Source organism: Cupressus sempervirens, chromosome 11 (genome assembly GCF_028749045.1).
Source record: "Cupressus sempervirens isolate cs-2001-9-10 chromosome 11, ASM2874904v1, whole genome shotgun sequence".
Taxonomy (NCBI): domain Eukaryota; kingdom Viridiplantae; phylum Streptophyta; class Pinopsida; order Cupressales; family Cupressaceae; genus Cupressus; species Cupressus sempervirens.
Window position 1 is genome coordinate 719,486,746 of NC_143128.1, and position 23,215 is coordinate 719,509,960.

The window sequence follows — 23,215 nt, forward strand, 5'->3', positions numbered from 1 at the left end:
AACTCCAATGTATATTGTATTTCAGTGCTACATTTTCATAGGGATCTAAGTAAAATGACAGTTGACTATTATTTATATTTGAGAATTTGTGTTGTGCCTTACTATGATTTTACTTAAAACTTATATCATTCAGATATATAATGGTTTCACAATTTATTATTGTTTTATATTTTCTTGTTGTATCTGTTGGCACATTATATCAACATTACTTATTGTTATAATTATTGTAATATCGAACAATAACTTCATGAAAGAAGGATTTAGGATACTAATTTTTTTTCTTAGCTAGCATTTGTTAGAGAAAATAAACATATGGTCATATACGTGGATATACTATTTTCATAACTTAGGCAAGAACCTACAACACAAGGATAAAATTTGCGAGCCTCTTATGATTTTGGGTTCAAATCTACTAGAATTTAATAAATAATAATAATAGTAATCAATAAAAACATAAAATAATAATTAATCTTAGCTTTGACCTCTTATCAATCAAAAAATAAACATCAGAATTTACTGATATCTTGTACTTACTATATACATCTTTCACTACCATAACTAGATCAACCATTTTTAGTTATCAAACTCTTTTATCTAGTTAACTCGTGAGTAATCTATAAAACATGCATTTCTCAACTTCAATTACTAAATTTGTGTTCTCATTTCTCTACAAATAGATATCAAGATATCTAGAAAGTTAATGATTCTCACATTGATACTGAGGGATTATGCTTCTATGCTCTTCATTAATCTACAAGCTTTCTTATAATACAAGAAACCATAAAATGGTTGTTTTTTTTTTCAGTTTTATCAATGCATGTTCTTCATCATTGGGTCAAGTAATCTATCCACATATTTCCCCTATGTGGTACTGTGATTGCCACATGTAATTTTTATTTGCTAGAAATTATCCTAAAAAATATTGTCCAGAAAAATGGATCAAGAAGATTTAATGTCTTTCTCATGGCAACTTTGGTTATTAATAATAGTGTAAAATTGGCCTCATTCTTTTAACAATTATTTTCATGTTATCCGTAGAAGAAATTTTATCATTTAAGTTTGTTGCTCTTGCAAGATGAACTACGAGATGCAGTGTTACTGGTGTTTGCAAATAAGTAGGATATTCCCAATGCAATGAATGTTGCAGAGATCATGATAAACTTGGGTTGCATTCTCTTAGGCTGCGACACTTGTGAGTATCACATTCTTTATAATTCTCAGTATTAAAAATTGTAGATACTAATCATCTATTATGCTACACTATTTCTACTTTGCATATAGTTTATCATCACTCTAGTAAATGAGAAAAAAAACTACAATCTAAGTGTTGCTTGTGAAATAGCTTGTATCATGTCCTAAGGTATATACAAAGCATCTATGATAGTTTGTTAGAAATAAATCCTTTTATTTTAGTTCTTATAGCTTTTTTTTTATTTTGCAGGTTTGAAAGATTACAGTGGAATAGGGTTCAAGAATTTTGTATTACAAAAATGTCTTATTTCTTTATTGATACAGATAGATTGAGGAGGTAAAAATTTAGTTTTGATGCATACTCATATGTAGGATGCAAACTTATTTTGATGTGACATTATGTGTGTTGTCTTTCACATTTTACTATCAATTTTCTATCCAATTTAATGACCCAAATCTACTGAGAAAAACTGTGAAGGTCACAATTGCTATTAAAATCTTGTACTACATTTTTATGTTTATCACTTACCTATCTGCAACTCCACAATCGATATTGATAGTCTCGTGCCCTCACCGTGCAACTGAACTACTTTAGTTTTATTGATGCAACTGAACTACGAGTGCCTTTTGTGTTCTTGACAAATCGTAAACTTTCAACTTTTGTGAAGCCATTAAGGATGCAAATGAACAACTGATGAGGTGTCAATTTTAAGGCAATTTTTTGTTTCTATAACGTATAGTTCAATTGCTAGAAATATTTCATCTAGATTGTTAATTGATAGATTGTTAACTTTTCATGTCATTTTCTACTTTGGTTGGGTAGTTCTCCTTGCATTTTTAAATCGTAAATCTTGTTGCAGTCTTTAGCCTAATGACAGTTTGGTATTACATCCAAGGCGATAACATAGTTGACTTAAAACTTTGCATTAAAGAAAACATCAAGGGATAATATTTGAATTGTGGATATTTATAAATTATGTTGGTTTTAGACATAGTTATAGTTATAGTTATATATGCACTCTTATGATGATGTGATTGGGACTATAAGTTTTTTTGTCACGTTTATCTGTTTGAAAAATAGATGAAATTATTGGCTTTTATTCCTGATAAATAATTCTTTCCTAATTTTATTCTTCCCTGCAGGAACCAAAATTTAGACATGCTGTGCCAATTATTGCAAAGGCTTTGCTCTCATAGGAGCCTTCTAAACTACACAAAATTTTAGTTGTAAAGCATAATTTCTCGGTGGAGACTTAGGATATCGTGCACATTTCTTCCTCCTTCCCATTATTTTGTATGAAATAAATCATGTGACGAACGAAACAATGGTGTGCAGGTAGAAATGTGCACGATACCCTGACTCTCATGCACTGAGAAATTACACTTTAGAATCAAGTTTTGTTTAGTTTAGAAGGCTCCTATGAGAGCAAAGCTTTTACAATAACTGGGATAGCTCGTCAAAATTTCTACATATCTTGGTCTCAATTTTGATGCAAATGTGTAGAAAGGTAAGGTCTTTTGGTTGTAATTTTGACACCAAATTGGTCACCTTTGACGTCACTTGTATGGCACCGACGTAGAAAAGTAAGGGGTTTTGGTCGCAATTTAGATGCCAAATTGGTGTAGGTTTACATCAAAATTTCGACCAGTGGTGCCTTCAAATGAGGAAATAATAGTTTAGGTTGGACTAGGGAAATCGACGAAATTCATGTTATTAAGTCCACCTTTATGAAGTTGAAATTTCAAGGCAAAATGTATGTCGCGAAAAACCGACCAAAAAAGATCGACCAACCTACTCTTGTCAAAATTTTGACCTTTTCGCGTTGAAATTTATGCCTAAATTTACTAGTGTAACCAACTCTTATGATCTTACTAGTTGTTGGTCTAGCTAAGAAATGGCCACCATCAAGACCTTCATGAAACTCTTTGATCATCTTATCAATTTGATCAAGGTTGATACATCTTAATAATGCTCCATTAATATCCTTTCTGAAGAGAAATCAATCCACTAGGACAAAAGGGATAGACTACAATCTGAATTGTCTTCTTTTAGCTCTGTTGAACCCTTGTGGATATCCTTCTCCCAACAAGAAGGTTGTCATGTCTTACATCCAATCATTCAGATTTCCATCCCCTATTGGTTTTGTATCTTTTGTAACTAGAGAAACCTTGTTAGTAGACTCCTAGGATGAAATCATTTGTTCACATAGTCCTTTACCTCTAACCAGCTTGGTGATCTTGATGTCTATGTCATACTCCATGGCCTTACTGATCCATCCAACCCTTCTCTCATTGACATCCTTATTTAAAAGAAAGTCCTTAACACTTGCATGAGGGACTAAGAGTTGGATCCTTTTATGTGACAAAATATGTTTGAACTTCTTTAAGACTCTTATGACGAGGACCTATTTTTCTACATAGTTGTACTTAGCTTCATAGTGCTTTATCCCTTCACTAAAAAAGGCTATGGGTTGTCCTTCATTTGTACCATTAAGCTGTGTCAAGATAGTTGAGATGCTTAACTCACCCCCTAGGGTATAGAGAATGAAATCCTTATCAAAATTGGGATTGATGAGCGTAGGAGTTGATGTTATTGCTACCTTAATCTCTTCAAAACTAGCTCTCCCTTCCTTTGTCCAAGTGAATACCATATCCTTTTTTAGCATGTTTGTAAGGGGCTCAACCATGGTAGCAAGATTAGGGATAAATCTCCTTACAAAGTTAATTCTACCAAGGAGGCTCTGCAACCCCTTCTTATGACTAGGAAGTGGGAGAGCAAGAATTGTCTTTGTTCTCTCTAGATCAATATCCTACAACAAGAGGTTGGCTTGTGGAGGTAGTAGGGATAGGGGCTACTGTGGGCTGATGATTGGGCATATTTGGGAAGAAAGGCATAGGAGGCCTTGGAGCTAATTTTCCTCCTTGTATCAAGATACTTTCTGCCCTTATAGCAATTTCATAGGCATCAAGCAAAGTATCTCCTCGCATGGATTGCAGGGTGGTAGAAATATCACTTTTAAAGGCTCTGAGGTAATATAAGAAAGCATTACCATGAGAAGGCTTTACTGTAGTAGCTATTTTATCCCATGTCTTTTAAAATCTATAATTAAAATCAGTCATATATTCATGGGGTGCCCTTTTGATAGTTATTAATTGTTCTAAAAGTGATAGGTGATCACTTTTGTCTTCAAAATGCTTGCAAAGTCCTACTCCCAACCCATCCCAATCAGTAATAGAATTAGGAGCCAAACCTTTATACCACTACAAGGATTTCCCTTTTAGAGATGAAGCTAAGAGCCTAATAGCAACATCATCTTCACAATACCATGTACATTGCAGACATTTGAAACTTCTTGAATGTGTTTGAAGGGAGAAATGGAAGTTTCACCAGTAAATTCAGGTATACTTTTAAGTGCAGCAACTAGAATGTCATGTCTATGAGCTAGGAGAAGAGGGCTTCCACCATTGAAGGTGGAAAAAATATGGGCTCTAGGTTAGGCCATATAGAATAATGACCTATTCAAATGAAAATATGGCAACCTAGCATGCGATCTATCAATAGGAAGAGTAGAGAGAGATCTTGCAAGTGTATTTGTTGTTGTTGCACTCTTAACTGATGATAGAGATACCCTGTTTCTCTTTCTTCTAGGGTTTGAAAATGAAATCTCAATCTATTGAAAATTACCTCTAGAAGATACTCTTGTGTGAGCCTCGAGCATGAACCACAGAAACTTGGTTTGAAACCAGATGTATTAGTAGAGTGGAGTCACCAAGTACTTGTAAATGAGCCTCTTGAAGGCCTAAAATACTGAGAGCAACACTATCTTCTCGACATGAATCTGAAGTTTTCTTCTTTGACACCAGTGAACTTAGAATGCTTCAATATGAGTGTTCCACCAAGCATGCCAAAAACTATTATCACAAAAGCTTTCACCCTTGCCTAAAGTTTTTACCTAAAGGCAACCTTATGAAACATGGAAACAATCTCCAATTTACGGGGCTTGAACTATGAGATTGAATCTCTAGAGAAGGTCAACTTTCTCACTATCAAGATGCACCTAACTATTCTTTTGAGAGGAAAAGGTAGAAGGATTGCATAAAAGAAAACTACCTAATCTAATATAAAAGGGGTGATACACCAAAATAGTATGTTCAACCTTATCTCTCCCCAAGAATGGATAGTTCATCAATATAGACTCAAAGTATACAAATTCAATCCTTTCTTAATCCAACAACTGTATGTAGATCAAAAACCAAAAGAATATTATAAGGAAGAGACTTTACTTTATATCATTCCAAAAGCCAAGTAGATACAATCATACAGTTGAGAAATGAAGACAATACATTAACACAAGGCAAGAAGGTATTGCACAATATATTAATGGAAGAAAGAGATACAACAAAGGAGTATATTAACTCAGAGGCAAAGGAATTTTCTCTAGTAGAGCATAGACATAGAATGCTACAAAATCAAAGAAAAGATTGACCCTAAGAAGAGTTTAAATACTTGCTTTTATAGTTTAAGCATAATTGAGAAACTTCTACTAGAAGCCAAGAAAATCAACCACTACCACCAAGTTACAAGGACATTAATGCAGATACAGAAGGATTTGATTAGGTGCACATCCATATGTAGAAATTTGATCCCTATGTGCATATTTGACCTTTGAAGGGACAGAAACGACAACCATAACTGAAAAATTGGGTAGATGGATAACCCAAAGTAGTAAGAAGATAGAAAATTTATTCACCATGCATGGGGAACAAAAAATAGTAGTTGCAGATGATCAAAAGATCAATCTAGTGATTAAAGAGCCACTAGTTATGCATTTTTTGATCACTTCCAAATCAGATATGTTAGCAAGTCAAACAAAAATTAATTGTCAATCCCACCATGTGGCCCAATGACATTACAACATTCTTCCACCTCACCCTAGCATTGAAATCTATGTTGACCCGTGCCTTTGCCTTAGTCGCAGCTTCACCACCTTTATATTCATTAACTTTTTTACCCTTGCGAAACCACAACACCATCAAATCTAACAGTTATTGTTGCTTCGTTTCTTGCCTTCTCTTCACTTCACTAACTATTGTAACCCAATGATTGCATGATTGTAACTATTCGCAATGTCACCATGTAGACTCTAGTTAGACCTAACCCTTTGCGACCATGCGAAACTATGAACCTTAATTGTCACCACTCAGTGGACACATTGACTCAAGATAAAGTTAAACTCATTGCAACCATGCTACAAAATAATTTTAATTGTTGCTTCTGTGACCTCGAGCCCACTGGTATACATGTCTTGTTGTCACTATCTCGCTAGGACTATTCTATGCAAATTTCATTAACAATAAAGCGACATTTGTTGATCCTAAAAAGATCAGACGACTATGACAAAAAATCTCCCTTCCATTGTGTTTATATTTATGGCGAATAAAAACTTGTCAGTTAGAACCTCATTTATGGCAAAAAACCTTCGACAACTCCCTATATGGTCGGTCCTACCACTTCCACGTGTCCACCTATTGTTGGCTCACAACCTGGAACTAGGGCTTGGCGTTTAACCCCACGACAATGTGAACAAAGGGTTTTTCACTTTTGTGGTATTGAGCATGATTTTCCCTTAACCCATTGCGACTGTGTGATCCAAAGGGTGATCACAACATCGTCGCTCTTAACTAGATGTTAGCCTTCTAAACGACGACCCTGCGCTTACTGCTGAGAAGACCGTATTGCACATTCGTGACCTGTTTGATGGTTAGGACATGATATCCTACGACCAGACGATGGAAGGTAGTCGCATGGTCATGACTTGAAACATTCACAGGGACATATCATGAAAAGGCTTGAAACTTAGGGATATAAGGATAAGTTAAAGATTTTTTAATGTATCCCTATAACACTAGAATATTTGAATATCTTGAATATTTGAAAAGATATTATCCTTGACCATGCTTGATAGGCAAAACTCAAATTTTGGGGAGAGGGCAGAAGTTGCTAACAGTAACCATAATCATTAAACAACACATGAAATATAGTCAACTAAGTAATCATCATTGATACATCTTTAATCCAAGTCATGAAATAATATCATAAAACTGTAAATTCGGTATCTCTAAAACTAATCAATGCATAAAATCAGCCTAAAAGAGTTTGGCAATCAGAACATAAAAGCAAACGATGGGTGGGATTACATGCAAGTTGTGTCCAAAGGAGATTATGGTCCTTTTAGGTAGATGTCAATGGACCTGTTTTGTTGATGTAATTTATTTTCATATTAATAAAACCTAAACTTATCCGACCAAAAAATAGATCTAGCAAACATGATGTAAAAAATATTTTTAAAACAAATTTTAAAAAAAGGATTTCAAAACCCTACATTAATCCACAAAAATTAATTTACAATCATGAAGAATAATTTCAAAACTATTAAAAACCTTAAAGCTATGAACAAATTCTTAAAACTCTCAAAATCCAAACAAGGTATGTGGCAAACCATCATGAAATAATAACCCAAAACCCTCTAATATAGAAGACTGGATAGGTTTTCCAAAATAAGAGACTCAATTATGCAAAAAAAAAATATATTAATTAATTAATTTATTTAGTTAAGTCATTTAATTTTTAAAAGATTAAGTTATAATTTTAGAATAAAGTATTTTTTTAGTTGCATTGTCTAATTTAAATTAAGCAACTCAACTAATAACCACTCAACTCAAATCACTAAACTTTTAACTTAAATCATAATTCAATTTTACTAAATTAATGTGCAGCTTTAATTTTATTATATTCGTCTTGGTGTTGAACGACTTTGGTCTAATAAGACATCTCTTTTTATGATATTTTTGTAATGTTGTTGTGAAGGGTTTTAAGTCACTTCAAAACCTATTTTTGAATTAATCGAAAACATATTAATATTTATTTAAAAATTAATATTTTTAGCACACTACTATATGAAAAATTATAGGTTAATTATATTTAATAAATTTAAACAATATAAGATGCAACATGACTTTAAAATTAACTCACATTATTTGTGCAACTTTAATTTAAGTTTTTCTTTAATCATTAATTAAATCTTTAATTCCATAGCTAATTTTTTAATTAAGTCTTTTTTTAAGAGGTTGAAGCCAAGATTCATTATTATTATGAGTTGTGATTAATTATTATTATTTTATTAAGCTCAAGTATACTTGAACCCAAGACTTCTCACATAAGAGGCTCACAATTCACTGTTGTGTTGTAGGCTCTTGCCTTTTAATTACATCTGTTTAATTAAATAAAGGTATTTAATTAATTCATCACACCTAATTATTTTAATATTTATTACTCTAATATTCAAATATTCATAAGATTTAATTATTCTCAAGTCATAATATATCTTAATAAATTCATTTCACCAAGTAAACATATGACAAAACTCACGACTTAGCAACATGAAAATAACTCCAATAGACTATCAAGCTCATGGTCAGGTTCACAAATTCATGTCACCTTGATGAATTTGGATAGGTAGTCAATTAGATGCATGTTTGTATTTTAGGACAATGATGAGTTAGGATGGGATTGAGTATGTATATTATCTCCCCTTTTATGATTGAGATACTATGATAGGGCACGCTTATCCTAACAATTCAAGAAAGTCGATGTCTAGTACCTACATACTTGTATAAAAGAAGAGCATGTACAAATATATGTTTATATAATAGATAATGATGGGGAGTGGTACATCATATAGATTGTAACTATGACTTCCTCCATCATCTACATCAGACACATCAAGAGAAAATGTAAAACGGACACACACATCATAAACATGCAAGTATGGGTCAACCAATCTAGAATCATAAAGAATCATCATCATGAACACATAACTATCCACACATGATATCTCACACTATCCTATAGATCTTGATATAAAATCAAATCCCAATATAAGGTCATACATTAATGATCTCCAATGTTACTGAACTAACCAACACACAAATGAAAGTGGCCCAAAAGAGTTTGGCAAAATGAATTGAAAAGAAAACTATGAGGTAGGCACTACATATTTTTTCTCAACTATGTCGTTAAATAAAATGTGTATCTTCTTTTGATTTTCATGGATTTTGAACAAATCAAATATTGTATTCACCTACCTAAGGTCAAATTGGTTTTTAAACATGTATCTAATAGGTAGGTAACTAATTTAAGATGGTATTAGTCAATAATGCATTCAAAGTTGCTTGCTTTTACCTCTCTTTTGAGATCTCCCCACTAGCGTTGGGGAGATTCACGTTGTATGCTTAGGACTACTAGAGGAAGGTTGGTACAAGCAACTATGTCTCACACTCCATAAGGATGTAATCATTGTGTTATTGAGTGAGTTGGATCAACCACGACAAAGCTAATTTTGTATCTCACTTAAGGTCAGTTCTCTTATGACTATATTATAGTCCTTGGGAGATGTTCCTTTCTATGACTCTATGAAAGATAACATGTTCATCAAAGCATGAAATGTGAGGGAAAATAGGTCAAGGGGTTAGATCACCCTAAAAGGGTAAGTGCATATTCCTATTATTTCAATCTTCCAAACACAACTGATAATTGTTAATTTACAAGCCTCTAATCCAAGTAGAACTAGGGTATGTTTGGGAGTTTAATCACCTAAAAGAGGTGAAAGAGTATTCCTAATACCTTTTGTTCACAAACAAATTAGGCTTTCTTTAGGGGTGTTTGTTTGTCCAAAGCATTTTATCATCTCCAAATCCACATATTTTGGAATTCAATGACTTTAAGAAAAGAAAGAGCATATCCCTAATTTGTTGTCAAGGACCTTAACACTTCCTAATCAAACTAGATTTTTCAATTAAATGCCACAACTTGATCATATTCAAGCATGTTTAACTACTTGCCTCAATTCAATGTAGCTAGGCTAGGTGAAGTTTTTATTTATATTGTGCATTTATTTTCATACCTCAACAATAGCTCTCGTTCCTTCCCATGCCCTTCCACAAATGTTAGTCCAAAAAAAACTCCAAGAAAAAGTTATGTAAGTCCAAAATCAAAAGGAAAATGCTCCTAATTAATGAAACTTCAAAATCCAAGGAGTAAAGATCTAATTTAAAGAATGATATTTCAACTTGTAAGTTGATACAACCCTAAGATAACCCAAATGTGCTTCTTCTTACTCCAATAAATCTTCTAGCAAATTAGCATTACTAAAAAAATTCTCATAGCTTGATAATTGCTTCCTTTATTCTCCTTGTAGTGTCTTGGCAATTTAAGCCTCGACTTCTGCACCTTTTTAGGTCTTGTCATCTACAAACAACATGAAATTTGACATTAAGTTTACAAAATTTAAAATTTTGCAATATTTAACAAAAACATTATAAGAAAATTTAAAGGTGTTGTAAATAATTATGAAACCAAGAATTGTAAGGAAAATTAAAGGTATTGGAAGAAAGGAAAAATCACACTGAAAGATTTTTTAGTGCAAAATTTTGATAGATAGAGAAAAGGAATAAAGAATTTTCGACAAATGTGCTGAAAGAAAATCAAAAGCACTGCAAGTGTTTTGCAAATGAGTTGTAAAATAATTTGAAAGTGTTGCAAGATAATTTAGATGTTTCATAAGAAGATTCAAATGCGCTAGAAGACTATGTGGAGACGTTATTGTAAATAGTTTAAAGATGAAAATCGATCAAACTTGAAGCTAGTGCCCACGGTGGGTGTTATTTTGGTTACACTAAATTGCATATTCATGAAACATTAACTTGAGACTCAATTTGATAACTAAAATGAAGAACAATATGAACAATTATCAAATTAAGCTTAATCAAAACCATTTTATGTTTTTGTAACTAAAATGACTAAGAAAGTTCTTAACTAAGCACAATAGCAACAACTTCTAGAATGGAAAATCAAATATTAACATGATTCTAGATGCACAATTGAACTAAAATTGATCTAATCAAACTACAAAATTAATAATTGAGCTAAATAACTCAATGTGATCAAATTGATTACAGTAATGTAATGGAAATACAATGGATGATTTGTTGTAAAATGGCTTAGTATTTATAGATTTTTCCAATGCTTAGGGGTAGAGTCAAAGTTAAGTCAATTACTCATGGTTGAGTGACTTCATTTAAATGGTTTCAAATGAGGGGAATACCATTTGAAATTAGTGATCAATATTGCATAGCCAATTTGAGTAGTTAAGATTGTAAAGATTTTGGTGATCCATATGAGTAATGTCCTCAGTTCCCATCCCATGTGGTTTGGGAGGGATGTTAGAATTACTAATTTATTTATTTCATTTATTTTAGCGAAGTTTGCCCATGGAATGGGTTGGAATTAATATTTAATTAATTAAGTGAACTGTGTAAATAATTAAAATCAATTACATAATTACTTAACAGCTTTGATTTGATTTAATTATTTTTACTTTAACAATGAATAAATCTATATTCTTCTCATAATGATTTAATTTTTAACTATTTTGATCACTTTAATTTAATTCATTTTGATTAAATGACCTTGATTTGATTTAAGTTTGACTTTGTCATTGTTTATTTAATAACACCATGATTTAAAAATTCTATCAATTTTAGGGTGATTGAAGTAACTTGTGTAGTAGGATCTATAGGAATGTTTATACCTTGCTCATTAATACCTTGAAGACCTTGCTCATTAATATCAAGTCATTGTTCACTATAGCCTTGTTGACTATGAACATGGGTAGTATAAAGAGGAATATGAAGGGAAATAATCTCTTTAGGTAGATCAGGATTCCTATCGCTATTCCTTTCTTTATTAGGTGGAGAAGAAGAAGATGGTTTATCAAGATCTTCACATAGATACTCAACGTTATTCTTGGAGATGAATCGTTAATAAAATGTGTAACATCATAATTATGATAAATGCTTTGATAATGTTGGTTAATTCTAGTGTAATCATCAACAAATAGACTTGTGTAATCAATATATTATACGCATTTTGTTAAAGATCTTGTGAAAAAATTAGAATACTGATAAAAGTCTTAAAGACATCCCTCATAAGGAAGAAAGATATTTGAAAGTCTCATAACACCATATGCAATAAAATCATGGATTATAAACATCATTAAGTGCAAATGGTATATTTTTCACCATGTGATTAATAAAGAGAAGGAAAAATATAACTACATAACTTATCACACACCAATCTAACTTAGTAAATTCCATAACAAAAATTGCCCCAACTTAGACGTATAAATGAAATGTATTAGATCCAGTTATACAAAAAAGAGGTAACACTAAAATCAAAATGGAAATATCATATGTTGTATTCACCAAAATGTACACTAAGAAAATTTAGCAATGTGATTGTTCCCCTAATCTTGATTTACAATTGGAAGGAAGACATCTCAATAGGTTTAAGTCTTAAGCTATAAGAGATCCAGTGATACTTCACTGATACAGATGATATGATGATGGAGAATAGAATGATGAATAAGAAAATATTGACAAAATTACAAAATAGACTTGGAGAAAATAGACTTTCTAGGTATGAAATTCCTTGGATTTTTTGTTCCTAGAAATACAAAGCCTGAGGCACTCTTTACCCAAGTGTTTTTCCATAATCTAGTTGTAGTTTTTTTACAAATCTTGTGCTTGTCATAGCAACTCTAGACAAGTGTGCCACCTATAACTGCACATGAAAGAAAAATGACAATTTGATAGAGAAAATCCCCTAATTGAAATCAACCTTGAGATTATTGGAAGAAATGAAATCATGTTTTCATATAACATGGCTAGATTTGAAAAGAAAAATATGTCATACCTTGGCTATGCAAATGTCTCTTTAAATATGTTGATGTAATAGTTGACATAACATAACAACCCCAAAAGGAAAACATGAAAGATAAAATTATACGATGGATGCTCTAATTCACCCCAAAATTTGATTGAAAAGAAGAAAAATGTAGATGTGGGTTTATCTCTTGGATAGAACACTCATTTTCTAGGCATTCAATGAGAGAAAGAAGATTGATCCATAGAGAATACCACCTTGAATTATTGAGAACAAATCTAGATCTGTAATGCTTGAATGCTTCCTTACAAACCTTGATTTTAAATTATTGCACTTGACAATAATACATGCTTGGTAATAATGTTAACACCTCTTAAATTGATGAGATAAGGTGTTTATATACCTCTAAAAACAACTCCAGGGTTATGACTAAAGTAGGTTGAGTGTAAATCCATATATTCCAGTAAACTGCCTAATCTTCAAGGAACAAAGTGTCAATGTATATGTTCCCAAGAACATAATGTCTTTCACTCAATCAGAGCTCATAGCAAGGCCACAAGTTGCAGACAATTAGGAGATGCCAGATTATAGAGCATGGTTGATTTTGAGATCAAGACATAAAATGATGCCACAATGGTAACATAGGGCCTAGCTTATGATATAAATTATTGTCTTGGAGGAAAAGGTTGAGTAGAACACTTCGAAATAAGAGCTTACCATGATTTCAAACAAGATTGATATAATAGAAGACCTATGCGTAAATTTAAGTGTCTGTGAAGATAAATTTAAAATCCTCTTATGAAAACACACTAAGGTGGGTGCTAAATAATTGTGAAATTGTACACACATGTTAGGCACTTGCAATTTATACTGTATAAAATAATTAGTTAATTAATGAATATTAGCCCCTAGAAAATAAGTGGTTAAAGCCATGTCCCATATTATACCTCCATAGATTCTCCAAGAAGATTTAGTTACTAAAGCACAAATAATGAGTTCTTTTTTGTCAAACCCATTTGTGTCCACTTAGAGAATGGCACTCAGGTATATGTATGTTTGAAGTAAAATAAAACATGTTTGATAGTTACAAGTAAAAATATATATTTTTAACATACAATGAATTTGTGGGTAGACATATATCAATTCTATCAATATGAAAAAAAATTGAGATAATATCTTAATCAATCTCAAAATAATTTAGTTTTAAAAAAATACTTTTATTAAAATATTGAAAATAGTTGATAATAATATAAATTGAATTTTTTAACTAATACTTCTTCATAGTTGTATTCCTTCAAAATAAGAAGGCAAAAACTAAATTAACAAAACTAAATTTGTTATTATGAATGATCAAACATCATTGTTGACTTTTTGATAGATCTATCCAATATTTTCTCACTTTAATGTTGAAAACATAATATTATAGTATTCCATTACATGTATACCCTCATCTAAAAAAAAATTAGAAGACTAAATTATATCTAAAATTATACCAATATTATTAACTAGCATAATTATATTTTTAAAAATAAATTATAGATGTTGTAAAATAAGAACTAACATATTAAGAATTGGAAAGGTTACAAGTCATATATTTTCAATAAGATTTTCATATGCATGACAACAAAGTGAATTTGTAGCTTGAGTATTTCAGATTAGAATGAAATGTAGAATCTTTAAAACACAAATTCAAATTAAATTGCATACATTTAACAAAAAGATGAGGAAAATATAGCAACCATCTCCTTTATATTGAAGTATACCATTTGAAACTTTTATAAATTGTGGAATAATCTTACAAACAACTAATATTTAAGACAAACTTCTTTATAAAATGAAAATAATACTAATATTAATAAATGATAGCTCTTTAGAATGAAAAACACACTATCTATATAAAATGAAATAATGTTAAAACAAAACATTAAATAAAGATTAAGAGGTCACTAATTATTAGTCTATCACATAAATGGGCTATAAGGCATATGACACAGAGCTTCAGCTCTATTTTTGAGGAAGAACCCATAATCAAAACATTATTTTGCTATAGGACAATTTTGAATCTCCTAGAAAATAATAGCTCTTATTTTTTTAGTAATATTTTTTTTTCATTAATCAAATATTAAAATTTCATATTTAAAAATATCAAAAATTAAAAGAAAATTAATTTTTTAACTTGTTTTTTATAGGCAAAGTTACGCCACGCCTTATTTAAATTTTGTAATTAATCTTTTTAGGTTAAGATAGACTATATAATTCATGGTAATGCTAGCTTTCAAATATTCCCTAAAAAAAAAAGCGAGTCATTCATCTCTACTTTTGAGGATGCTCCCTTCTAAATAACCCCACCCTGTACATTCATTCTAGTTAAGAATAAGAAATATCCTTTCCTTTTCAAATATGCTACAAATTATTCTATAAGTGGTGTGATTTCCTCCAATTATTTTGCAAGGCACCAGCCTCATTTTTTTCATTTTGTTAAGTTTTACACTCTTTTAAACACAATGCCCCGTAGTAAACGGAATGTTGTACGTGCAATAATTGGTGAAATATTTCCATCGATCGGCATTTCTAAGGGCTTGTGTTGGAATGCATGGTTGGACGCTCTAAAGTTAACTAGTTTCATTGCTTCTAGTAGTAACTTCATTCCCCGCCCTCCACCAAATTCAGACCTTGAGACATCTTTGATTATGATGTGCTCCCCAACTAATATAGTAGCTACTATAGTAACTTGAACTAAGTTTCCTTCACCAGATTTTTCATTTCTTCAACACGTCATAAATAACAGAGCACAATGTTTGAGTTCTCAATGTCAAATAAATGTTTTGTTTTGTTTTTTCTCATTTTTCCCCATTTATTGTCATCAGATTTTTACAATCCATTAGAAATGCATAAGACAGTTTTTTCTACTGTGTATGAACTTTAAACATGAGTTTTCTATTCTCTTCACTCTCCTTCATCAATGGGTAACTTTATGGCCAGATATGTTGATGTTAAAAACTCACACAATCAAAATTCTAGAAAATTATCTTATGTAATTTATCATTATAAGGAAACCCACAACCCATCAAATACACTCCACAACAGTTTTAGTTCACTGGAATATATATATATATATATATATATATATATATATATATATATATATATATATATATATATGATAATATTGTTTAGCCAAAAGTTGAGAATGTGAAAAAATAGGTGATAATAATATTTGATAAGAAGATATTTTTCTATATCAAATTAAATTGTGATATTGTTATTAAAATTTAATTTGGTAGATTTTGAGTCGAACTCATTGACACATGTTCTATGTGCAGCAATTCATAAGAACTCGTCTTCCATGAATGAATGGAACACTAAACACTCATTGCATCTCAGTATTACTCTAGCTCAAACACACCTAACCACAGTTTCCACAAGAATAAGCTCACTTGGGTTGCAATCTGGACAGCAATATCATAGAATAACGTTTTACAAACACTCAGAACAAACGAGTGCAATTCATTGTATCTTTACAATTCATCATTCCATTCTCAAGTATATAATAATAAGCAACTTAACATCAGTTAAGATTTTTTTCCCTAGTATATATGGTGCCTATCACAATGGAGGAAGCTCACCTGAGTACAAATATAGTTTACTAAAATCAAAAGACACTTGAAAAAATGTTATTTAAGGCTCTCAAAGATATAAAAATGACTTTTCTAATCGACATGGTTACAGACAAAAATCAGCACATTCAATCTCTTACCATTCCTACTTTTATTTAGGGAAAAACAAACCAACCATCTATACAAAGCATCAATATACAATCATTACATGGGGATGCAAGTATATGTGTCCCGCCACTCTCCAACCTCACCTCCCACGGACACAAGGATCTCACCCAGTGATCCCCTGTTCTGTAAGGGAAATGGGTACAGGTGTATCCCTTCTTTTCTTTACTTTTAATCACTCACTTTCATTAGAAAAGCAGACAAAAAAGTGCATGGGGAACTCACAAGCCATCTCACTCCCCTTCTGAAAACCCTTAACATCCCAAATGGAACTCGCTCACCATTTACAAAGACTGCATAGATATTTTAGATTTTTATGTAACATTTGAACAAGGCAACCATTCTATGAAATTCCAGGAACTCAAAACAGTTCCTATATTAATATATATGAACTGCTGCCCCCGCCTTGGAAACATCGTGGAACATGGCACTTTTACAACAATATTTCTGAACTTGAATAGTTCACGTGTCTTTTGACAATAACAAAAACAAGGCATTAAAGAAATTGAACCTCTTTTGCCGAGCACAACAAAAAAATTCCAAAAATTAATCTGCCAGCAGATTTACATCATTGCCATCGCCAAGAAAAAGTATTTAGTAACAGTCGAGTCAATTGCAAATAGTTAATTTAGCAAATTGGATTGTCAACAATAGAGAGATAAATCAACGACAAATTCCAGTTCATCTATTACAACGAACATAATAATAATTGTGCTGCTCATTTATCATTTGAGATGTGCATTATAATGCAGTTAGAATGCCAAAGAAAATACAAAAATTCATCCAATACTTCTGCACAGCATGATAGCAAATCAGCATTTTGTTTGACTTTCGACCTTTCTTGGAACACTTCAAGCTGTGAAAAGAATGCAATGTATAGTTACAATCAAGATATACATTAAGCAAAATTACATTTCTTTATAAAGGAACCACATATTCCATACAAACTTGGACACAATAAAAAGTTTTTTAGTCTCCCAAGTTAATTATTCTGAATTTCTGCACAATTCAGCCTTAAAGACAAAAAAATGGTATCAGTAACTACAATATCTATTAGTAGCAAAAATTTTCTATGATACAGGATGAAGCAACCAATTCCTGTAGTCAAACAAGGGCATAGTGGTATAGAAGACATACTATTAGGAATCAATATTGGCCTATATCTCATTCTTTCTCAATAAAACCCAGGGACACAAACCCAACCCAAAACCCCAGAGTACCGGGTGTTGGGACATCTCCAGGACGAGTACTCCGCATACCCAAGTACCCCCGCCACCGCTGGAGCTCCCACCATTCCGCGCGGGTGCTCTGAAACTCCAGTGTGGTGTGATGGTGCTTGGGGACTTTTAGACTCCAACAGTCCCTCAACAGCACCATGAATGTGACAAGGTGAGGTCATCTGCGGGAATGAAAAAGTACATTAACATCCTACTTGAAAAGTGTTATATAAGTAGCTTGCAACTCCCTTCACCTATTGAAGATATTGTTTAATGTTTCAAATATGATTTATCACCATACAAAGCTACCAATTATTTGGATGGGCCATTATCAACAATTGGATATAAAAATTTCACTCCAAGAAATCTTGAGGCCTAGTTTATTTTGATGTAATAAATATTTGAACTTCAGAAAATTTTATTTGTAATGCGAAAAATCTTTACTCAAATTCTGTAATAATTGTTTTCTGAACTAAATTATAGAATGTTCCCAATGAAACTGTATCTGGTTCACACTCGGTCTACTTGGGTCTGCCCTAGTTCAACCTAGGTTTGACCCAAAGGAACCAACCTGCTTGGCTTCTGATGGAGGAGCATCTTGGGCTTGCTTGCAATCCTGCATGTTGGAGGTGTTTTGGCGAAGTATTGTGGACTCGATCACCAAATAATGATGCTTGGTCACTGAAGGGTCTAGTTATGGCCGAGATGCTCGATCGTCGTTGGAGCTCAATGCATTTTGTGGTGCTCGGTTTATGTTGGCTGCTCGACACTCTCTGTGTGCTCGGCATAAGTTGGTTGCTCGGCACTCTCTGTGTGCTCGGCATGCACTAGGAGCTCAACAGTGCTTGGGAGTTAACTGATGCTCGGCTTGGTCTTTCTAATGCTCGGCTTGGTCTTGGTTCCTGATGGTGCCAAGTTGTCTATGAGCTCACTTTTGGTATTTAATTCGTGTTGAAATCGACTTCGGGTATTTAAATTGTGTTGTAGCCGACTTGTGGCTCAACATATATTTAATGTAAGGGATTTAATTTAATTTGTAATGAACTAGGCCAACTTGTGGCTTAGTTGGATATAAGTAAGGGATGTTGGGGAGTCTTTTAGAAAGAGGAGAGTAAGTGATCCATCTTGGAAAAGAGGATGCGAACTTTGAAAGGCTAGTGGCTGAGGCTTGAAAACTAGGAGAATGTTTGGTGGGCTTGTGAGCACAAGTTAAGATTTCCTTGGTGATTTTCTTTCGGAGTTCAAATATGAACAAGCTGGGAGTAGTGTTTGGATTGGATCTTGGGGGATCTTGCAAAACTATTATTGTAATTGTTGTTGTATTTGGCCCTAAACCAGAAGGCCTTACAACCAAGCATATTGCATATAATCAGTTGTTTTATGAATGAAGAGTTGTGATTTGGTATCACATCTTGCATTATTGTTGCATTGTTTTGGTGTTTCCGCTGTGTGGTTATTTGTTAGGCGCTTGGACATCTCCTTTAGGGATTCTCCTGCCTTGTACTACATCAAATGGTATCAGAGCCAAAGTTTTCCTAAGTGGTAGACAAATCGCCAAAGTCGAGGCAATTTGCACCAAGACATTGGTGAAGGCTGGAGAGATGGTTGATCTAGTGGAGCTGATTGATCTTCTTGATTGTGTATCTATTGATTAGGGTTTGCAAAGATTTTGGAAGATGCCTCTAAGAAGACTTGACCCTGGGGCAATTGATCATCTTAGTGATGTTGTGGAGGAAAGGATCTTAGAGAAGATTAGAGCAGAATTCAGATCTGAGATTGCATTGATGAAGAGTGACATGATTGCTGAAATTGTGAGTGATTTAGGTGGTGTACCTAGGCATGTGGTTACTGAAGATGGTTATGAAGAAGTTGTTGAAGACTTTGAAGTTACTGGATCTAGTGGTGAGGACAGAACTGATCATGTGGAGAGACCCACTGGAACTAGGGTTGGTCAGTTTGCTAGACCTGGATCTCAATTGAAGCTGAAGCATAAGATGGAGGTTTTTAATTTCTCAGGTACTTTGACTCATGAAGACCTGATTGATTAGATTGGTGAATTGAAAAACTACTTTGAACTTGAGGATATTGAAGATCCACTTAGAATGAGGTTGGCACAAACTAAGCTTAAAGGACATGTTGCTCTTTGGTGGAAAGAACTACAAAGAGATAGAGAGGAGGAAAGCGAAATGAAGATCACTAGATGGAGGTTGATGGTGACTAAGTTAAAGGCTAAGTTCATTCTTGATGATTATGAACTTGAGTTGCTTAAGAGGTTGCAGAATATGAAACAAAAGGATATGACTGTGAAAGATTATACTGAGGAGTTCTACAAGTTGACTATTTGGTCTGGGCATAGAGAATTGTCAAAGAAGAAAGTAGCTCGGTACATTAATGGTTTGAGATTCATTATTCAGGATGTGGTTGGTATGCTGAATATTTCTTCGGTTGAGGATGCTTATCAGTATGCTCTGAAGGAAGAAGTTTAGTTGAAGAGGAAAAGTCAAGGGAATGCTAGAGGGAAGGTGAAGCAAGATAGCTTGGCAAAGGCTAAATTGAGTGCAGAAGGTGAGCCAAATCTATTAGAAGGACAGGTGGAGGTGAGTTCAAAAGTAATTGTTTTAGATGTGGTGAGGAAGGGCATAGATCTTTTGAATGTCCTCGTGGTAGGAGAGGAGTTGTTGTGAATGAGGTTGTAGTCCAAGATAGTCAACCTAAGCAAGGAGAGAGTTTACTAACTCGGCGAGTACTAGTTGGTCAAAGGACATTGGATTCTTGTCAGAGGACTAATTTGTTCAGGGCTTGTTGCAAGTCTGGTGGTAAAATCTGCAAGATGATTGTGGATGGTGGTAGTACTGATAACTTTATTGCTGAGGAGATGGTTCAAAAACTTGGTTTGAAGAGAGTGAGACATCTTTATCCTTATAGGATTGGCTGGTTGCATGGTGAGCATGCTTTGGAAGTGAGGGAGCAGTGCCTTGTTGATTTCCAGATTGGGCAGTATAAGGATCAAGTGTTGTGTGATATTGTGGACATAAACAGTTGTCATGTGTTGCTTGGCAAACCTTGGCAGTACGATTGCAGATTTGTGCATGATTGTGTCAAGAATGTGTTTACTATTGTGAAAGGTGGTAGGAAGCATTCCCTGATTCCTTTGCAGAATGAAAAGTTCACTACGAGAAACCTGAGTATTGGCAACCGAGTTGACTTGGGAGATCAGCATTGAAAGCAGACCTGTATCACACCTAGGATGGATGAGAAGAAGGGAAAGAGTGTGCAAGTTGAAGAGTTGGAGGATATGTATGTGAAGAACCAGTTTGGGATTTATGTGTTGAATCCTAGAAGATGTTCTTCCAACTACTGAGAACATCTTTTCGCACTTGGGGTGTTTGATGCAAGAGCATTCTGGGCTTGCTTGCAATCCTGCATGTTGGAGGTGTTTTGGCTAAGTATTGTGGACTCAGTCACCAAATAGTGGTGCTTAGTCACTGAAGGGTCTAGTTGTGGCCGAGGTGCTCGATCGTTAATGGAGCTCAGCACCTTCTGTGGTGCTCGACTTATGTTGGTTGCTCAGCACTCTGTGTGCTCGACATATGTTGGTTTCTCAGCACTCTCTATGTGCTCTGCATACACTGGGAGCTAGGCAGTGCTTGGGAGTTTACTGATGCTCGGCTTGGTCTTTCTAACGCTCAGCTTGCTTTTGGTTACACTTGGTGCCGAGTTGTCTATGAGCTCACTTTTGGTATTTAATTTGTGTTGTAGCCGACTTTGGGTATTTAATTTGTGTTGTAGCCCACTTGTGGCTCAACATAAATTTAATGTAAGGGATTTAATTTAATTTGTAATGAACTAGGCCGACTGCTTAGTTGGGTATAAGTAAGGGGTGTTGATTGTCCCTCTCAAATTTTAGCACCATTTGTATGGGGTCCTTATGATCCAAAGTCTCCTATGAAACCTATGAAACAGTTCCAATAAGAGTTTCACCATCAACACCTACAAGTTGTGGCACGCAAAAATGGAAATGTAATTTTTGTGGCACAAAATGGTTTTGAAGAATTATTAGAGTTAATTCACACCACCTCTTTTGGACTAGAAATTGTGTGAGTACATGCAAAATCTTGTCAAGTGCTGAAAATGGCAAGTTTAGAATTGAAATAAACAAAATGTGGGGAATTCCTAATGGTAGTGTAGTTCCAATGCCTAAGTCTTTGGCTAGTATGCAATAGGTGCACACAATTCAGCAGTTACGGGGGTAGCATGTTACTTCTACGTGTATCTTGCATTAGAAAGTAAGGACTATGTCAGAATCAGCTTCGAGAACTTCATCCATTCACAGTTTAGCAAGAAAGGGTAGGGCAAGGGAAAGTAAGGTAGGAAGTTGTAGGAACCCCATTGCCGATTTGTTTAATGTCCACAAGATGGTTAGACAATGCCATTGGTACATTCTTCTTTACCAATGGCATCCCTTTGCATGCAGCTTGATCTCCTTATTATAAGGAGTTGATGTCCTTGGTGGCAATGGAGAAAGGGCCATCATTTGTGCCACTATCACACCCCTCCAAGATACTTTATATTAAACAGTGGTTTTGTAAATTGAGCTCTAAATGGTTTTAGCTTTAAATTAAACAATGGTTTTGTAAATTGAGCTCTAAATGGTTTTGGCTTTACATTAAACAATGGTTTTGGAAATTGTGCCCTAAATGGTTTTATTTGGAGTGAACTGTGGTTTTGTAGGTTGTGCTTGAAGTGGTTTCTGGTTTAATTTTAAATGGTTTTGTGAATTATGCCACAGGTGGTTCTGCATGAAATAATTTATGATTTTGAATTATCCTTATTTGTATAATGAATTTAATTTAATTTTAAGATGTTATGGTTAATCAAGTCTAGTAGATTTAATTATTATTTTGCATTATGTATGTCTCTAAATTTACCATAATATGATAACAGACTGAATGCTATTGTACTGCAAGTGGGTGCAGGATCGATGCAGCCTCCAAAGGATGGGAAAGGTATCATCGGGAAAGATGTTTGGTCACCTTCGTAGATCAAATTTCTGGTAAGAAATTGAAATGGATATGTTCATCTTTAGCTTTGATTAATGTGCATGACTCCTGAGTCAAATTGTTACCCCCACTTGCACCATATAGGATATGTTGACCACGTATAGCTTGTAAGGGGTTCTAAAAACGTTATTAGGGTTATCCCAAAGCAAAATTTAATATGTGCCGATTTAAAATATGTATGTT

General features: G+C 33.5%; 1 pseudogene across 1 annotated transcript in view; it reads right to left on the reverse strand.

Moving 5' to 3' along the window:
- Positions 1-17,096: 17,096 nt before the first annotated feature.
- The window catches only part of LOC149531689 (lysine--tRNA ligase-like), a 65,136-nt pseudogene continuing 59,017 nt past the window's right edge, over positions 17,097-23,215 (reverse strand). The window contains exons 14-15 of the transcript XR_016358952.1: positions 17,893-18,154; positions 17,097-17,611 (exon numbers count right to left, since the gene is read on the reverse strand). The product of XR_016358952.1 is annotated as a lysine--tRNA ligase-like (transcript). The remainder of the gene's footprint in view (positions 17,612-17,892; positions 18,155-23,215) is intronic.